This window comes from Globicephala melas, chromosome 6, assembly GCF_963455315.2.
Source record: "Globicephala melas chromosome 6, mGloMel1.2, whole genome shotgun sequence".
NCBI lineage: Eukaryota > Metazoa > Chordata > Mammalia > Artiodactyla > Delphinidae > Globicephala > Globicephala melas.
The window spans coordinates 40,376,139-40,396,583 of record NC_083319.1 but is presented as its reverse complement, the minus strand read 5'-3'; positions in this window follow the sequence as shown (position 1 = coordinate 40,396,583).

The window sequence follows — 20,445 nt, the reverse complement described above, 5'->3', positions numbered from 1 at the left end:
GATTGAATCAGGTAGAATATGCAAAAGTTGCTAGCAGAGGACTTAGCTTATAGAAAGTATTTCAAAAATTTCCTTTCCTTGGCCTAGGTGGTTTAGTGCTGTGCATGATGAGGTGCAATATAATTAATTTTTAAAGGTATTATATATTGGGCAGGCTGAATTGGAGAGTATGCTTTGACCTCCCGACAGCATTGGGCACAAAGAACAGAGATGGAGGGAGGATTATAAATGTGGGTACTGAGGAGCAGTAGTAACCAAGTGGTAATGCTAACTGTAGAAAGATCATGATGAATTCAGACTTCATTCAGGCAAATGTTGATATATAAGGGAGACTCATCAAGTGAACTGGGCAGGGTAGCCAGGGATTCCAAGTAATAATCAAGGTGGAGACTATTAGGAGTATGGTTCCAGGTAATCAGTGTATTCAGAAGAGAAATGAGCCAGTGACTGAGAAACTGGTGCAAACACTGAGCAGGCATGTGAGAGCTGGGTAGAGCATCACCGAGGGCTTCTTTCACAGAATGACAGGGACACGTCAAACTCAAATTTAGAATGACTGGATCAAAGTGTTTGTATATTTGTAATTTTGATAGATTCTGCCAACGTTACCACCTTAGAGAGTTCATGTATTCACACGTCTATCCACAATGTATAAAACTGCCTCTTTGCCCTAGATTTACAAACCAAAACAATGTGTTCTCAAACTTTTTTATTTTTGCTGATGTGATAGTGAAAACTCATATGTTTTGGTAGGCTGTTCATCTGCCTAAAGGTGTAATAGGTTGGATCTTAGTTTCTCCTACTTTTAATAAGTCATTGGGACATACCTAAAAATTGTTGAGAAATATTAACTTCAGGGTCACTCTGGGAGAACAAGTGGCCAAGAAAAGAAAGTGTGCCTCCAAACAAACCTGACTTAAAAACCCATTTACACAATTACTTAGCTGTGGACCTTTAGTAATTTATTTAGTTTCTCTGAGCTATAGTTTTCTCTTCTATAAATGGAGTTATTGAATCGTGGGATTTACTGAAAATCTTATGAAGCACCTGCCATTTAGTATGCATATAAGACTTAATTTAGAAACAATTTGAACTCTTTATTAAGTATTAAATTATGGTTGGGTAAATGTGTGTGTGTTTCATGCTAAAATGATTTTTAGCCTCTTTGTATATTCTTTTGGAGTTTAGATATCTAAATTCACTAACACAGAACAGGTTATGTCCTGTACATTCTAGGTAAGCAATGTGAAATGTATTTACTGAAAATCTGTAAAGTCAGTAAGTTAGAATGCCGTACCAGTAACTTTGATTTCTTTTAGGGTTTCACAGTAGGCCCCAATTCCAATTTCTTTCAGAATAACTTTGTCTAAAGCTTTTGGAAATGCTATATGGAAATAGAATTTCTAGTGCTGAGTTTTACATGGTCTCAATCCTTCCTCCCCAAATCTAGTGTATCATTTTATTCAAGATTGATGAAACATATCTCGTTCCCGTTATCTATTATTTCCATGATGTAAGACAACTGAAAATTCACTTTTGTTTTCATTTTCTTCCTCTATCTTTGGAAAATTGTACATTTCCAACTTGCTGGGAGATTTAGCCTAATCCTTCAAGTCAAGGTAGGGAAAAATATCTACATTCCAACTTAATCTTATGCCTGGTCTTCTGCAAAGCCTACCTAATCTCCTTGTGCCCACTGTGTCTGTTTTTAGTCTCTTTGACTACACTTCATAGTACTTACTGCAAACTGTAATTCTATATTTATGTGTATTTCCTTTTGAAAAATTGCCTTCTCACAACTAGAATACAAGTCCCATGTAGTTAGAGAACGTTTGCTTTATTAACCACCATGCACCAATTCCAAAAACTTTACTCAGCCTGTAGTAGTTATTAAAACATATTTATTGAATAAATAAATACATTCCCATACTGTCAGATATCTTAAAGCACCTCTTAGGAATAGATTGCTTATTGTATTATGAATGATTTAGTTCAAAGTCTTTCTACATATTCCTCTGTTTTTCTCTTTAAAATGCATCTTTCTAAAACCCAGCAAATTTTATTACTTCTTTTGGCTGATAATGATCATCTGAGTTTCGTTTTTCCATTTCGGATAGTTTCCACATTAGTTAGAAAGCAGTGAAACAAAATATTACTGTTTTCAGTCTCTAAAGCATGAGAATACAATACTTTTATTCTTCCACTATAGCTATTGGTAAAAATATAAGGCAATGTTTCAGTTCAGTAGGTTTCTCTGACTGCCTGGTAAATGCAATCAGTATTTTTTGGGGGTACTTTCTGACATATACACAGAGAATAAAGTATAAGAGCCTATCTTTAAAAACTCATTGTCTAATAGGATGTAAAAACCTAAGGGGTGTGACAGCTCTCACAAAAGACTAAAAGACCAACAGAAAATCCTGAATTCAGCACAGCTAACTTTATTTGACCTACCGCAGTAAGGGAAAATACAACTGTCACAGTCTTGGTAACACCTTAGAAGGGGAAAATTGGGGAGGTGGGGAATATTTGTATGATTTTAGAATTTTAAAGAGTAATTTTAAGGTCGGTCTTGCAAGGAGGGTAGCTGGTTGGGACCGGGCCGAGTTTATGACATAATTGCTTTGGACTGGTATGTACAGAGAAGCAAGAGTCTTGAAGTAAGGTATGATGAGTAAGCTTAGTCTCAGTAAGTAAGCTGTTCTTGCTTGCTCAGTCTTACCTTGCAGGAGCAAGTATTCTCTGGAGCAAGAACCTAATTTTACTTTGCTTATTCTCAGTATTGTTTAACGTAGTCAGAGGAAGTATGCCAGTCCCAGTATTGTTTAACACAGGAACAGAAAATTATTTTGATATCAGGTTTCAATCCTTCCTTTTCCTGATTTATCAGCTTTGGCTGAAGAAGAGACTATTATCATCTGATCACATGACAAATCCACAGCTGTATCACAGTTTGATGTTATGGTTACGTATAAAGTTTCTGATAATAATCATTTCAACTTTTTTTTTTTTTTTTTTTGCGGTACGCGGTCCTCTCACTGTTGTGGCCTCTCCCGTTGCGGAGCAGAGGCTCCGACGCGCAGGTTCAGCGGCCATGGCTCACGGGCCCAGCTGCTCCACGGCATGTGGGATCCTCCCGGACCGGGGCACGAACCCGTGTCCCCTGCATCGGCAGGCGGACTCTCAACCACTGCGCCACCAGGGAAGCCCTCAACTTTTTTAAGTCTAAGATTTTCTTCTAGTTTTTGGGAAGATAATTTATTGTATTGTTTGATGGAGCCACAGCCATGAAACAACATTTAAGACTCTGGAGGTTACACAGTTGAGCACTGCAATACAGACACATATTAATTTGAATTATTATCAGAACTATGGTTCACGTCTAAGCCAGCAACAGAGTCCTCAGACTCTTGAGAATAGCTCAAATCCCACACCCACGTGATCTCCAAAATTATATATGGGTATTTCTTGTATTTGTCTGGTTTTGGCATCAGGATAAATTGAAATAGTAGAATGAGTTGAGAAGTATCCTGTCCTCTTCTATGTTTTAGAAGACTTTGTAAGGAATCGGTCATGCTTTCATTAACTGTTTGACCATAAATTTCTTTGGAGTTCAGCCTCACAGCAATCTGTACACTGTACTTTTTTTTTGTTCATCAACTCACAAATCCACAAATTTATCCAAAAAATTTATCCACAAAATTCTACCTTTCTGAAGCTTCATCATGTACTATGGTTATTACTTTAGCACTTTCTGGAGCAGTGTCACATACAAAACAAATTTCCTCTTCCTTTTCCTGAATGTAAAGTATTGTTGATTCATTAACATTGAACTCATGGTAAGCAGCACGGTAAGTCATGCCTAAATGAAGCTTATCTAACACATTTTCTCTGTAGGGCACATCACAGCCTTCTTGTGCTTAGGAATACTAGACAGCACTTCAGCACTACACCTGAAGGCCATTTAAAACAGCAGAACCACCAACAAAAACAAAAAGCACAAAAATGTGAAAAACTTGGCCATAAATATATGTCAAAAAGAGACTTGTCTACAGCATGAGAGATGACACAACAAGGCAGCGTGTTGCCTGGTTTGACCTCCGCTAAGAACCTGTGTGTTGGGTGGCTCAGATTTTTCATTGCTTTACCTAAGTCTGTAAATGACTGTGAAAATGCCCTGAGTATCCATTTGGCTGGTTACAAATACACTTTGCAAGTAGTCAGATTTACAGATACAGAATCCATGAATACTGAGAATCAACTGTATGTTACTATGCTCAATAGTGTCCTGCATTTCTCCCAGGCTCTTTTCATTGTTTCTCATTCTTATTTTCTTCTGCTCTCAGACTGTATTATGTCTGTCAATCTGTCTTCATGTTTACTGATTTGTTCTCCCAACTTCCATCTCCTATTGACCCCCTCTAGCAAATTTTTTATTTGGTTACCGGACTTTTTGAACTCCAGAATTTCCTTTTGGTTCATTTTATAATTTCTGATTTTCATTGATATTTTCCAGTAGGTGAGACATTATCATCATACCCTCCTCTAATTCTGTAAGTGTGGCCTCCTTTAGTTCTTTGAACATATTTGTAATAACTACTTTAAAGTTTCTGTCCTCTAAGTACAACATTCGGACTCTCTTAAATGCAGTTTCTGTTGCCTGTTCTTTTAAATCCTGAAAATACATAATCTTGTTTATTCGGTTGTCTCATAATTTGTTTTTTTGTTGTTGTTGTTCCAAACTGGATACTTTGATAATATGCTGTAGCAACTCTGATACTAACATCGCATCTCCAGGACTGTCATTTTTTTCTAGTCTACTAGGGTTTTTTTGTTTTGTTTTTTAGTTACTTGCCTGAACTAGTTGAGTGAAGACTGCTTTTCCCAAAATGTGCAGCCTCTAATGTTGCTCCTCAGAGAGTGCAGGCTTGGGTATGTACCGTCACGCTGAGTCCTCCTACCTCACTGTGTTGACAGTGGATATCCAAGTTCTCTTTGACTGTCGCTTTTCATGAACTTCTTGAGCTACTGCTTTAGCTTTGCAGACCAAATACCATCTGTATTGGTATCAGATGCAGCAGTTAGCCTACGCTAATTTCTAGCTGGTTGCTGTATTGTTTTTGACAACTCCCTGGTAAATAAATTGCTCTGAAGTCTGACCTGATTCTGTTTGAACAGAAACAATCTGATTCCCATGTGTAGGAGTCATCTTTGAGGCCAAACCTTAAGGCTTCCTCCACCCCTAGGAGGGCTCTTCTTTGCTGCTTCTTTCCTTGGTTATTTCTGCTAACCTTCTAGCTGTTCTGCCTTTTATCTTAGTGCTGTTACAGAGCTATAAGCCCCCTACTAATTACTCACTACCCAAATCACCACTGTTGATTACAGTGCCGTTAGGCTTGAAGTTCTCCGCACTCTGTTCCATATAAGATGAGTCCTCTTAGGGAGAGGTATGGAGCTCTTTGTTCTTTTAGCCTTTCTCTTCCTCCTGGGCAGAATATAAGTGCTACTGCTTCAGAGTTGAGGGTGAGGATAGCGGCCTATTTCTCTTGCAGAGACACCCATGTTCTATGAGCAGAGTTCTAGGCAAAGACAGTCTCTGGTCTTCTTGGCTTTCTTCTCCTATCATGGAACCTTAGCTATACACATGAACTGAGACAAGGATAATTAGGGCCCAGTATTCTCAGCCTATCATACCTAATTTAGAACTTCTTTCCTATGACAAGGCCTAGGTAGAGAAAGAGGACCTCCAACTTCTCTGTCATTTTCTCCTGAAATAGAGCTTTTGCAACATGGAGTCAGGAGAGGAAGGGATGAGAAATAGGTGGCCTGCCCCTCCTAGGGAGATACCATAACCCTAGGCTTGGAGCTGCAGTGAAAGAGTAGCCTATCTTCCTAATTTCACGTGCCTAGGGTAGATCTTCCATCACTTTGCCTGGGAAGGGAAGGGGGCAAGTCATGGTTCAGAAGTCACTGACTCTTTCTGTTCTTAACAAGATTTAGTAGATTTTCTTGAACAAATGTTTCTCCATTTGCTATATGACCTTAGGACAACTTCCAAAGATTTTTATATTGCTTTTTATACTTTCACTAGTTACTGTTTTTTTAATTGGGAAGAGGATCCACAGAGTTCCTCACATCACTATTCTAGAAGTGCTTCTGACTTGGCATAGGGTGTTTAATTACTAATTACTCAGCAAATCACAAGGGGGACTGTGGGATGATGGTAGGGTGGAGAGACGGTGGCTGCTAGTAAAAGCTCAGTTGGTTCCTTTCTTCTGTAAAAACCAAATATAATTTAGAAGAGCAGGAAGAATAAAGAAATGAGCTACTTACTTTCATCTGGTTTCTTTTAAAATAGTTATTCCTAAAACCTGTTTTTTCTTAGCTCTTTTCAGAGTTTCCATTCCTGTATGAAGAGTCCAGAGCTCCCTGAATGTCTCTGACATGCCATGTTCATCTTTTTTACATTTATAGAGTGTTGTGGGTTTGCCCCGTTTGCATAGACTTCATTTGAACATTGTCATTCTCTGCTTTTTTACGTGAGCTCTGCTTAATTGTTTCATGCCGCAGTTTTTAGTATGTCTGAAAGTCAGCACCACCTGAGCGACGGGAGCAACTTTTCCCTGTAAAAGAAGCTAAGGATTCATTATAAATAATTTTTGTTTATTAGGAAACAGAAGGGAATATTTTCTAAAAAATGATAAAACAAAGTGAGAAAGCTGCCAAAATTGTTGATCATTCTTTCCCCAGATCAGATCACCCATCAGCTTGAAAACCAGGAGGAAAGCTTGGGGATCATTAAATCTGGTGTGCAGGGTAATATTTTCACTTATGAGTCTCCCCTGAAATGTCCAACTTTTTTTTTTTTTAACTTAGTCATCCAGCCCTTTCACTTGTCAGTGAGTCAAGGAACGGATTTAACAGTAGATACTGGGGTTGAGGGGTTGTCTCTTCCTGACCTGATTTTCAAAAACCTGGATCCTTAATGACATAGGAAGGGTTTGAGGCATATACAAATTATTTTGGAGAATAGTGGAGTAAGACCAAAATTTTCTTGCTGCCCCCTCTAAGAAAGAGGACAGATAGAGAATAATTCAACAGTAGTGGGCCCCATAGAATCCCTGTGCTATCTTCATGGGCTGATTCCTGGAGAGGCAGAATGGAGAGGCAGAACATCGCCAAACAGGACCCTACAGAGACAGCAAGTTCCAAGTATAAAAAAGCTCTGTTTTGTCTAGGCCTTCTACCTCTCCATCGAATTTCCCATAGCCTAACATGATGTTGGAGGAGGAACAGAATAACCTCCATGTGTCCAAGAGTGCAAATCAAGGGTGTGTGGAAAGGAAGAGAGCTATCAGACATGAATGAACCATGTATATGAACTTAAGTTATGTGACCTTGGTAATCTGTCTGGACCAATGACTGAGACCCAAACAGGCCTATCGATTATCCATGTGGGCAAAAGACACAAAGGTCCAGGTGTCTGTGGCTTTGCTTTATTGTCCAATAAGGCTGCTCAAATTTGAGCTATGACGCTTGCTTTCTATCAGTAGGTAAAAGGTATTCCTTTTCTGTCAACTTCCTAATACAGTATTTTCTTACATCTCCTTAGCCAAAATAGCTGTGTAGCCGTACCTAATTGAAAAATAGGCTAGGAAGTACAGTGTTTAGTGTGGTGACAATGTGTCTGGTTGTTTAAAACTAAGGTTCTTATTAAGGGTTGATATTAAGGAGTTCTCATTCTGTGGGACTTTATCCTCTCCAATACTTTTTCCTGGGAACTCTGATCATCTTCTTCCCAGACTCAGAACTCCACCTTCTCAACTCAGAGAGTATCCTGGGCTCTGCCTGGGTTCTCCCTGCCTGCATTAGAACCTCAACTTTTTCTCAAATCAGTAAGCTGGGGCATCCTGCTTGTGTCCCATCATGAAGGATCACTTTCCTTCCTTGCCTGATACCTAGTGTCTCAAAAACCTTTGTTTCATATATTTTTCTTTTCCTTTTTTGGTTTGTGTTTCAAGTAGGAAGGGTTCGTTGGGTCCCTGTTATTTTGTACTGGCTGGGAGTGGAAGTTCCCTACCCTATTCACTTTCTCCCCTATTCATTATTATACTCACATCTCTCATCAGCTTGGTGGGCTCTTTGCAAATTATTTTGGTGTTGTTTGTAATTTGCCAGAATGTAAGTGAGGGTGGCATATGCCCATTACCTCCTGCCAGAGATAAAAGTGCTTGTGAATAGTCCCATCTCTAAGTCTGCCTTCCTGCCCACAGAATTTGAGCCTGGTCGGGGGATGGGAATTAGTTCAAGAAGAGAATATGTCTGGAGTGAAAGAGTGTGGACTCAGTAAGCAACACCCTGAGCAGAGTATATTGTAGAAATGACCAAAGGCCAGGGTGTGTAATGAACAGATTAGGTTGGAGTACTCACTGGATAACCCTCCTGTGGACTTTAGCCTGATCCAAGTTAGCAAAAATTTTTTTTTGTATACTGTTTAGCAGTTAATGCATTATGATAGGAATGGTACTGAATTTAAGGGATTGGAAGTCAGACAATTCAGGTCTGGTTTTAGTTATGAATGGCTTCATTTTCTAGCATAAAATGTTTTCAAGGTAGGTAATATTCCGTCTCTAAATGTCAGTTCCCTTTTCTTATATATGGGAGGGAATACACTACTTGATCTTTACCTACTAAATTTCTATTTTTTTTGCAAAAGATTTTCTGGTTTAGGTGAACTAAATTAAACTTTCTACAGACAATCAGGCAGCCACTTTATACCTGAGCCTTCCCCTCTCCCAGCCCGTGCAATTCTTGGTAACCTCCAAGGTTTGTGCCCTCCGGTGAATTAAAAGAACTACATTTAGGAATTTGGTTTGTTGCTCTTTCTTCCCTCCTGCAACTCAAATATTTTGCTAGCACACACAGACAAAAATAGTGTCACAAATAGAATTAGTGCCCACAATTGAAATGCAAAAGACCTCAGCATATAAATTGAGTTGAATATAGTGATTGGGTATTTTCTGATGACAAAATCGTCTTTAATTTTGGGGGTGGAGATGTGTGCTTGAGTTTTCAATCTTAGGGATCACAACAGTTCTGTAGATATGAATTCTATTACTATTATATTATTTCTAATACATTTTTACAGGAGCAAAATGTCTTCCTACCACTAAACAACATCTACTTGAAAGTGAAGAGGGAACAAAAGCTCATAAAACTGCAATAAAATATTTATTTGTCTTCAGCAATAGGATTAATTTTATCACTGTAGATTTATGAGCCCAGAAATTTGTTGGTGGATATTTAATATATCAAAATAGCACAAGGAGCTTGTATTAAGAAATGTGTTGTGAAACTTGTGATTTACCAGAGAGAACATATTTTTTTTTCCATAGGACTTAATAAAACAGTAGCAAAATTGAATTAGCTTGGCATAAAGTTTAATTGCCTGGCAAACAAATTTGATACGGCTGTTGCATTACTGTTTATGTATAACATATATTGGCTTGTGGATCATCGCGACCCCCAGACTGACTGGGGGAGCTAATGATGGCAGTAGGATGGTAGCGTTAGTGTCTGGGAATCTTCCTTTTGATTGCCTCTTCCTAACATAAAGGAGGAAGAGTTCATGTAATGACCTTTCCAAAAGGGAAAACAGGGCTTTATAGCTTGCTGCCTCCCCCAATGCAGTTCCTTTGTTGAAAGCCTATCTCTTCAAAAATTCCATAGCTCTTCAGTGCTATAGTACCTTGAGATAGTGTGCCTTAGTGACATTCAGTTTAGACATCTGGGAGCTATTTTTTTTATGAGAGAAATAGCCCGATAGCAGAAAGTCATAAAAGAACATAGTAAATCTACAACTTTCAAATTTCCTCTGTTTTGAATTGTGGCAATAGCTATGAATTACTCTCCTTCTGCTCATATATTTTTTTCTTATCTTTTGAGCTCCTATAAGAATTAGGTACACACTTAGGAAAAAACACAGTCTCTTGAGATTGTAATGTGGGAGCTAGACATCTTCATGTTCAGAAAGGTTAGAGGTATATGGTCTGGCAGAGGCAGAACAACTTCAGCCCCCATAATTCAGCTAGTACAGAATTGGAGAAGAGAGCCACTAAATCGATGATGTGGCCATAGAGTTTACAACCAGAGACAATCTCAGTTCTTATCCATAAAGCTTATAACAGCTAACTTCCTTGGGGACTACTTTGTGAATTTTCAGTCAGAAGGACAGTTCCCAAAGGGTGGCTGAGTCTGGATCATTGTTATAGAAAGTAATTGGGTAGTGAAAATACATACCATGAGAAGAAGAAGCCAATAGTTTCCTTTTAGTTTTATTCAAATGAGGAACAAAAAGTATTTCTTTTCTCTTTTTTACCCTAGTGTCTCCTTGGGTCTTCCTTTTTTTTTTAACATCTTTATTAGAGTATAATTGCTTTACAATGGTGTGTTAGTTTCTGCTTTATAACAAAGTGAATCAGTTATAAATATACATATGTCTCCATATCTCTTCCCTCTTACATCTTCCTCCCTCCAACCCTCCCTATCCCAACCCTCTAGGTGGTCACAAAGCACAGAGCTGATCTCCCTGTGCTATGTGGCTGCTTCCCACTAGCTATCTATTTTACATTGGGTAGTGTATATATGTCCATGCCACTCTCTCACTTCGTCCCAGCTTACCTTTACCCCTCCCCGTATCCTCAAGTCCATTCTGTAGTAGGTCTGCATCTTTATTCCTGTCTTGCCCCTAGGTTCTTCTGACCATTTTTTTTTTGATTCCATATATATGTATTAGCATACGGTATTTGTTTTTCTCTTTCTCACTTACTTCACTCTGTATGACAGGCTCTAGGTCCATCCACCTCACTACAATTAACTCAGTTTCGTTCCTTTTTATGGCTGAGTAATAGTCCATTGTATATATGTGCCACATCTTCTTTATCCCTTCATCTGTCGATGGACACTTAGGTTGCTTCCATGTCCTGGCTATTGTAAATAGAGCTGCAATGAACATTTTGGTACATGACTCTTTTTGAATTATGGTTTTCTCAGGGTATATGCCTGTGGGATATAGTGGAATTGCTGGGTCCTATGGTAGTTCTATTTTTAGTTTTTTAAGGAACCTCCGTACTGTTCTCCATAATGACTGTATCAATTAACATTCCCACCAACAGTGCAAGAGGGTTCCCTTTTCTCCACACACTCTCCAGCATTTATTGTTTGTACATTTTTTGATGATGGCCATTCTGACTGGCGTGAGATGATATCTCATTGTAGTTTTGATGTGCATTTCTCTAATGATTAATGATGTTGAGCATTCTTTCATGTGTTTGTTGGCAATCTGTATATCTTCTTTGGAGAAATGTCTATTTAGGTCTTCTGCCCATTTTTGCATTGGGTTGTTTGTTTTTATGATTTTGAGCTGCATGAGCTGCTTGTATGTTTTGGAGATTAATCCTTTGTCAGTTGCTTCATTTGCAAATATTTTCTCCCATTCTGAGGGTTATCTTTTGGTCTTGTTTATGGTTTCCTTTGCTGTGCAAAAGCTTTTAAATTTCATTAGGTCCCATTTGTTTATTTTTATTTCCATTTCTCTAGAAGATGGGTCAAAAGGATCTTGCTATGATTTATGTCATAGAGTGTTCTGCCTATGTTTTCCTCTAAGACTTTGATGGTGTCTGGATTTACATTTAGGTCTTTAATCCATTTTATTTTTGTGTATTGTGTTAGGGAGTGTTCTAATTTCATTCTTTTACATGTAGCTGTCCAGTTTTCCCAGCACCACTTATTGAAGAGGCTGTATTTTCTCCATTGTATATTATTGCCTCCTTTATCAAAGATAAGGTGACCATATGTGCGTGGGGTTATCACTGGGCTTTCTATCCTGTTCCATTGATCTATATTTCTGTTTTTGTACCAGTACCATACTTTCTTGATTACTGTAGCTCTGTAGTATAGTGTGAAGTCAGGGAGCCTGATTCCTCCAACTCCGTTTTTCTTTCTCAAGTTTGCTTTGGCTATTCGGGGTCTTTTGTGTTTCCATACAAATTGTGAAATTTTTTGTTCTAGTTCTGTGAAAAATGCCAGTGGTAGTTTGATAGGGATTGCATTGAATCTGTAGATTGCTTTGGGTAGTAGAGTCATTTTTACAGTGTTGATTCTTCCAATCCAAGAACATGGTATATCTCTCCATCTATTTGTATCATCTTTAATTTTTTTCATCAGTGTCTTATAGTTTTTTGCATACAGGTCTTTTGTCTCCTTAGGTAGGTTTATTCCTAGATATTTTATTCTTTTTGTTGCAATGGTAAATGGGAGTGTTTTCTTAATTTCACTTTCAGATTTTTCATCATTAGTGTATAGGAATGCAAGAGATTTCTGTGCATGAATTTTGTATCCTGCTACTTTACCAAGTTCATTGATTAGCTCTAGTAGTTTTCTGGTAGCATCTTTAGGATTCTCTATGTATAGTATCATGTCATCTGCAAACAGTGACAGCTTTACTTCTTCTTTTCCGATTTGGATTCCTTTTTCTTCTCTAATAGCTGTGGCTAAAACTTCCAAAATGTGTTGAATAATAGTGGTGAGAGTGAGCAACCCTGTCTTATTCCTGATCTTAGTGGAAATGCTTTCAGTTTTTCACTATTGAGGATTATGTTGGCTGTAGGTTTGTCATATATGGCCTTTATGATGTTGAGGAAAGTTCCCTCTATGCCTACTTTCTGTAGGGTTTTTATCATTAATGGGTGTTGAATTTTGTCAAAAACTTTCTCTGCATCTATTGAGATGATCATATGGTTTTTCTCCTTCAGTTTGTTAATGTGGTGTATCACATTCATTGATGTGCGTATATTGAAGAATCTTTTCATTCCTGGGATAAACCCTACTTGATCATAGTGTATAATCCTTGTAATGTGCTGTTGGATTCTGTTTGCTAGTATTTTGTTGAGGAGTTTGCATCTATGTTCATCAGTGATATTGGCCTGTAGTTTTCTTTCTTTGTGATATCTTTGTCTGGTTTTGCTGTCAGAGTGATGGTGGCCTCGTAGAATGAGTTTGGAGTGTTCCTTCCTCTGCTATATTTTGCAAGAGTTTGAGAAGGATAGGTGTTAGCTCTTCTGTAAAGGTTTGATAGAATTCGCCTGTGAAGCCATCTGGTCCTGGGCTTCTGTTTGTTGGAAGATTTTTAGTCACAGTTTCAACTTCAGTGCTTGTGATTGCTCTGTTCATATTTTCTGTTTCTTCCTGGTTCAGTCTCGGAAGGTTGTGCTTTTCTAAGAATTTGTCCATATCTTCCAGGTTGTCCATTTTATTGGCATATAGTTGCTTGTAGTAATCTCTCATGATCCTTTGTATTTCTGCAGTGTCAGTTTCTTCTCCTTTTCATTTCTAATTCTATTGATTTGAGTCTTCTCCCTTTTTTTCTTGAGGAGTCTGGCTAATGGTTTATCAATTTTGTTTATCTTCTCAAGGAAGCAGCTTTTAGTTTTTTTGATCTTTGCTATCATTTCCTTCATTTCTTTTTCATTTATTTCTGATCTGATCTTTATGATTTCTTTCCTTCTGCTAACTTTGGGGTTTTTTTGTTCTTCTTTCTCTAATTGCTTTAGGTGTAATGTTAGGTTGTTTATTTGAGATGTTTCTTGTTAAGTTAGGATTTTATTGCTATAAACTTCCCTCTGAGAACTGCTTTTGCTTCATCCCATAGGTTTTGGGTCTTTGTGTTTTCATTGTCATTTGTTTCGAGGTATTTTTTGATTTCCTCTTTGATTTCTTCATTGATCTTTTGGTTATTAAGTAGTGTGTTCTTTAGCCTTCATGTGTTTGTATTTCTTACAGATTTTTTTCCTGTAATTGATATCTAGTCTCATAGCATTGTGGTTGGAAAAGATACTTGGTATGACTTCAGTTTTTTTTAAATTTACCAAGGCTTGCTTTGTGACCCAAGATATGATCTATCCTGGAGAATGTTGCATGAGCACTTGAGAAGAATGTGTATTCCGTTGTTTTTGGATGGAATGTCCTATAAATATCAATGAAGTCCATCTTGTTTAATGTATCATTTAAAGCTTGTGTTTCCTTATTTATTTTCATTTTGGATGAGCTGTCCATTGGTGAAAGTGGGGTGTTAAGTCCTCTATTATGATTGTGTTACTGCTGTTTTCCCTTTTTATGGCTGTTAATATTTTCCTTATATATTGAGGTGCTCCTATGTTGGGTGCATAAATATTTACAATTGTTATATCTTCTTCTTGGATTGATCCCTTGATCATTATGTAGTGTCCTTCTTTGTCTCTTGTAATAGTCTTTAAAAAAAGTCTATTTTGTCTGATATGAGAATTGCTACTCCAGCTTTCTATTGATTTCCATTTTCATGGAATATCTTTTTCCGTCCCCTCACTTTCAGTCTGTGTGTCCCTAGGTCTGAAGTGGGTCTTTTGTAGACAGCATATATACCGGCCTTTTTTTTGTATCCATTCAGCCAGTCTGTACCTTTTGGTTGGAGCATTTAATCCATTTACATTTAAGGTACTTACCGATATGTATGTTCCTATTACAATTTTCTTAATTGTTTTGGGTTTATTATTGTAGGTCTTTTTCTTCTTTTGTGTTTCATGCCTAGAGAAGTTCCTTTAGCATTTGTTGTAAAGCTGGTTTGGTGGTGCTGAATTCTCTTAGCTTTTGCTTGTCTGTAAAGCTTTTAATTTCTCCATCAAATCTGAATGAGATCCTTGCTGGGTAGAGTAATCTTGGTTGTAGGTTTTTCTCCTTCATCACTTTAAATATGTCCTGACACTCCCTTCTGGCTTGCAGAGTTTCTGCTGAAAGATCAGCAGTTAGCCTTATGGGGATTTCCTTATGTGTTTTTTGTTGTTTTTCCCTTGCTGCTTTTAATATTTTTCTTTGTATTTAATTTTTGATCGTTTGATTAATATGTGTCTTTGCATATTTCTCCTTGGATTTGTCCTGCATGGGACACTTTGTGCTTCCTGGACTTGATTAACTATTTCCTTTCCCATATTAGGGAAGTTTTCAACTATAATCTCCTCAAATATTTTCTCAGTCCCTTTCTTTTTCTCTTCTTCTTCTGGGCCCCCTATAATTCGAATGTTGGCGCGTTTAAGGTTGTCCCAGAGGTCTCTGAGACTGTCCTCAATTCTTTTTTCTTTATTCTGCTCTGCAGTAGTTATTTCCACTATTTTATCTTCCAGGTCACTTATCTGTTCTTCTGCCTCAGTTATTCTGCTATTGATCCCTTCTAGAGAATTTTAAATTTCATTTATTGTGTTGTTCATCACTGTTTGTTTGCTCTTTAATTCTTCTAGGTCCTTGTTAAACGTTTCTTGTATTTTCTCTATTCTATTTCCAAGATTTTGGATCATCTTTATTATCATTATTCCGAATTTTGTTCCAGGTAGACTGCCTATTCCCTCTTCATTTGTTAGGCCTGGTGGGTTTTTGTCTTGCGCCTTCATCTGCTGTGTATTTCTCTGTCTTCTCATTTTGCTTAACTTACTGTGTTTGGGGTCTCCTTTTCGCAGGCTGCAGGTTCATAGTTCCCGTTATTTTTGTTGTGTGTCCCCAGTGGCTAGAGTTGGTTCAGTGGGTTGTGTAGGCTTCCTGGTGGAGGGGACTAGTGCCTGTGTTGTGGTGGATGAGGCTGGATCTTGTCTTCCTGGTGGGCAGGTCCACGTCTGGTGGTGTGTTTTGGGGTGTCTGTGGCCTTATTATGATTTTAGGCAGCCTCTGTGCTAATGGATGGGGTTGTGTTCCTGTTTTGCTGGTTGTTTGGCACAGCGTGTCCTGCACTGTAGCTTGCTGATCGTTGAGTGAAGCTGGGTCTTGACGTTGAGATGGAGATCTCTGGGAGTTTTTCACTGTTTTATATTACGTGGAGCTGGGAGGTCTCTTGTGGACCAGTGTCCTGAACTTGGGTATCCCTTGTCAGAAGCAGAGCCCTGACGCCTGGTTGGAGCACCAAGAGCCTGTCCTCCACACGGCTGCTTGAGTGCTGAGGCACTTCCAGTCACCATTTAGACCTCGCACAATTCTCCTTGGGTCTTGATAATTCATATTTTTAAAGTATGACATCAGGAAAAGCACTTGCTTTACGTTACAGATCTGATATACTCTCTTGTCCCATTACATGCTCTCGATAGTAGGAACTTATGTACATTGAGGGAGTCTACAGGAGTGCAGAACATTGAAGCTTTTGGACCAAGTCATATCCAGTGCTCTTATTCCACTCCCAGCCCTGTTTATTGATTATCTAGCCAGAGAAGGTGCTAAAGATAACACAACATATAAATTTGACTTGTTGTCAATTAGCCATTAGGCTTCTGTCTGTAAAACTTGCCGGGAATGATTCAACCAAAAAGAATGCTGAGATTTTCATCTGAGAATTTCCACTCAGACATTAAAAAAAAAAAAAAGTCCATAAAACCTGCATGATTTTATGGCATAAAAGAGATAATCAATTAACTCCAAAGTATCAATAAAACGGTTATATGAATTTTAGTGTCAGTCTCTCTCCCTCTCAGATCCTGATTAAAACAACCAAATACATTTAATAATAGGGAAAAACTCACATCAACACTTCTTACTGACAGAAGAATTATATTACTGCACCATACAAAAGAAAAATAAAAACTTACACTGTAGTAAAAAGTATTCACTACAGTTGAAAGCAAAGAATGGGCAATGATATACAACACTCATTTAAATAAAAAGTAGGAATAATAATATTAATGCCAAACAGGAAGAATTCAATGCCCGACGTATTAAATGCACCAACACGATTATATTATTGATGAAGGACACAATCTTCCAAGAAAATATAAATACCAGTATCCCTTTCATAAAAATAACCAAGATTAAAATACTCAAAACATACAGTTGGTAGAAATCTAAGAGAAGTTGAAAGGAACACAATACTAATGGAGTATTTTTATAGTCCTAGGAGTATCAGTAACACACAAATAAAATAATAACCCAGTACGCTGCAGAGATTTAGCATTTCCTTCCCAACTCTCATAAAACAATTGCAAAAGGTTGGTTGTATACTGAGCTACAACGGAAATGTCGATACCTTGCAAAGTGCAGCCATTTTAGAGAATATATTCTCTGGCCATAATACAAGAGGGAGATAATAACAAAACAAAATGAACAATGCTCAATAACTTGACCATCCCCCAAGTTTTGTGAGATTGTTATTACTCTTCTTTCTATTTCTATAGAAGAATTTTTTTCTTATTCTTTCAGAGAATTTCTTAATCTAAAGCCATTGTCTGTGGCCATCACACTGACATCATTTAGTACTTTTCTTTTGTGGTTAATAGCCTCTATACTGTAATTCTTTCCAAATAGCTCTAGTTCTGGTAACACAAGACAATGGGTTAAAATCTGAGCCTGTCACACTTGCATTGAATAGAATGTGCCATTGCCAGTACTAAAATGCCACTTAATTGTATTCCCTTACTTATCCATATCCCCATTTTCAAAGCCCTTTTTCACATTCTGACAGTTAAAAATTAAACTGGTAACTTTCTTAAATAATTCTTAGACCAAAAGGAAATATAAATTATATATAAAAATGTCAGTGGTAAGAATATGACATATCAACATCTATGAGAGATTTCCAAAGTTGCACTCAGAGGAAAATAAATGTCTCTATATGCTTTAAATAGTAAAGGAAAAAAAGGAAAAAATTTAATTTTAAAACTTCATTGAAGAATTTACAAAAAACATATCAAAAATAAAGCAAGGATTGGCAAACTGTAGTCCACAGGCCACTTTCAGCCGGCCATCTGTTTTTATAAATAAGGTTTTATTGAAACATAGCTATGCTCATTCATTTTTAAATTGTCTGTGGCTGCTTTTGTGCTACAAGTGTAGAGTTGAGTCATTGTGACAGGGACCATTTGGCCTACAAAACCATACAGCCCTTTAATGTGCCCTTAATCTAGGGTATGCAAAGGATTATGAAAAATAAAATTATAAACTAATGATTTGGGAAAGAATCTAATTGAGAGATATGTCAGTTGTTTTAGCACACAGAAAATTATGCAATGTTATAAATCCTATTTTGTTAGCATCATCTCCTACTAAAACATTGAGTAAAAAGCATAATGAAAAAAATACAGATAAATTTCTCACATACAGGTGAAGTATTAAAAGTAAATATTATTAAATATAGTTCAGCAGTGTGTTTAACTATTAATTACCTGCAGCCAAGTTAAAATCTATTCCAGATGTATAAATTATCAATATTTACTATAAGTAAATATGCCAGTATACCTAATCACATCAAATAGCCCACAGTGTAGAAGCCATACATTAATCTCAACAGGTATAGAAAAACAGTTGGTCTTTTTTGTGATAGAAAAACATTATTCTAGAAATGGGAAAGTATATTCTCAGCATGGCACAAACAGCCAGCATTATTCTCACAGTTAAACATCAGAGATTATCTTATTAAAGTCATAAATGACATAAGAAAGTCTTCTATTTTCATGAATATTTAAGGAAGAAAGCTTCCAGAAGTTCTAAACAGTGAATAAGACATGAAAGATCTGAAAAGAGGAAAACATAAAATTATTATTTTCAGATTATATGACTGTATTTCCTGAAACCAAATAAAATCTGGAAATTAACTGATCTGATCTTTGACCCCATTCAAGTTTCTTCAATTGGCAAAAGGATTCCATTCGGTTTTACATGTTACATTTACTTGTCGTATCTCTGCATTTTCCTTCAGTTAGGAACAGTTCCACATTCTTTCCTTGTATTTCATACCTTGACAGTTTTGAAAATTATAGATCAGTCATTTCATAGAACATCTGTTAATTTGGGTGTGCCTGTTAGATTCAAGTTATGCATCATTGGCTGAGGTATTTCAGAAATAGTGTTGTATTCTCATTATATCCCCATCCTATCAGAGGCACATATTTTTTCTTTTATTCTGTTACTGGTGGTATTTACCTTTGATAAGTTGGTTAAAATGGTGTTGACCATTCTAAAATTACTACTTTTCCCTTTGTAATTGGTAAGTATTATATTGGGAGGTGCTTTGGAACTATAAAAATATCCTATACTTCATTAACCTTTCAGTTTATTCATCTGTTTATTTATATTGGCATGGATTCATGGCTCTCTATTTTATTCAATGGTTATAATTTGTTTCTATAATTACTTTAATACTCAAATTGTCCCAGTTGGCCAGTGGGAGCCCCTTCAGTTTGGCTTCTGTGTCCCTTTGATGTGTCCCTATCATTCTTTATGCACATTTTAACTTTCTGACACAGTGGTATATTCTGGGCTCATCTTGTACTTTTCCTGCCCCAGCAGTAGAATCAGACTTTTTTTTTTTTTTTTTTTTTTTTTAAGGAAACTGGGTTCCTGTAGAATCAGACCTGGTGCTAGGTGCCCTCATTACTGTTAGGTTATTGCTGCTCCCAGTCTCTTTCTCTCAGTAGAAAGAGCTGCAGAGTTTTTCATGTGTGTATTCACACATATCATCTCTATCCTTTTCATTTCTCCATTTACCATTCTGTCTGAAAACTGTGAGTACATACTGACACCTCCAAGCCAATCCACTATTGCAGAATTCATACTAGTCTCTCCCTTTCTGTATGTGTAACTCCCTTCTCTAAAAATGAAATAAATGGCCCCCATGATCCCTAATTTAATGATATGGCTAATTTCCCTATATGTAACGAATCTCCCATTGCTGCTGCCATCCTCTCCCCAGCGGATCCCTCTTTACCCTACAAGGGCTCTAACACTCTGCACCTGGCGGCCATTCTCCTCACGTCACCTTGCTCTGATGCCCCACGCAGGGATACCCCACCATGTGAAAGCTCTCTTTACCCAGCCTGTGCTCCAACATGCCACAGCAGGCAAGTCACGTTCACTGTCACTATCCTCACCTCACTGGCACTCTGCCTTACCACACCAGGCTGCCCTTGGACAGAGACAGCCTGCTTACCTTGGTTAGGTTCTGCCACCCTGCTCTGGGAAGCCATTTTACATGTTCACCCTCCTCTCTCTTCTTGGGCTCAAACATCCTGCTTGGGCCACCTCACATCCCTTCTCCAAAGCAGATGCCTACCTTTCTCGATCCCATCAGTAGCTTTAAAACTGAATTGTTCAGAATGGGAAGAGAAAAAAGGAAGAGAAAGAGGAAAATGACATCATGTTTCTTGAGAGAAGAGAGATTCAAATAAATGAAAATGAAACAGTCAATTTCTCACATATGTAAAGAAACACATTTCCATGGTTTTAAGAGCTTAATATTAAAGAAAAGTCATGGTATAAAATACACCAAAAAATGTGAACATTTTCCTTACATTAGGGCATTAAATGTGTAAAACCAGAGAGCATACATTCAAAATCATGAAAAGTAGAAATCAGAAGGAAAGAGTAGATTGTAAATAACATGTTCCA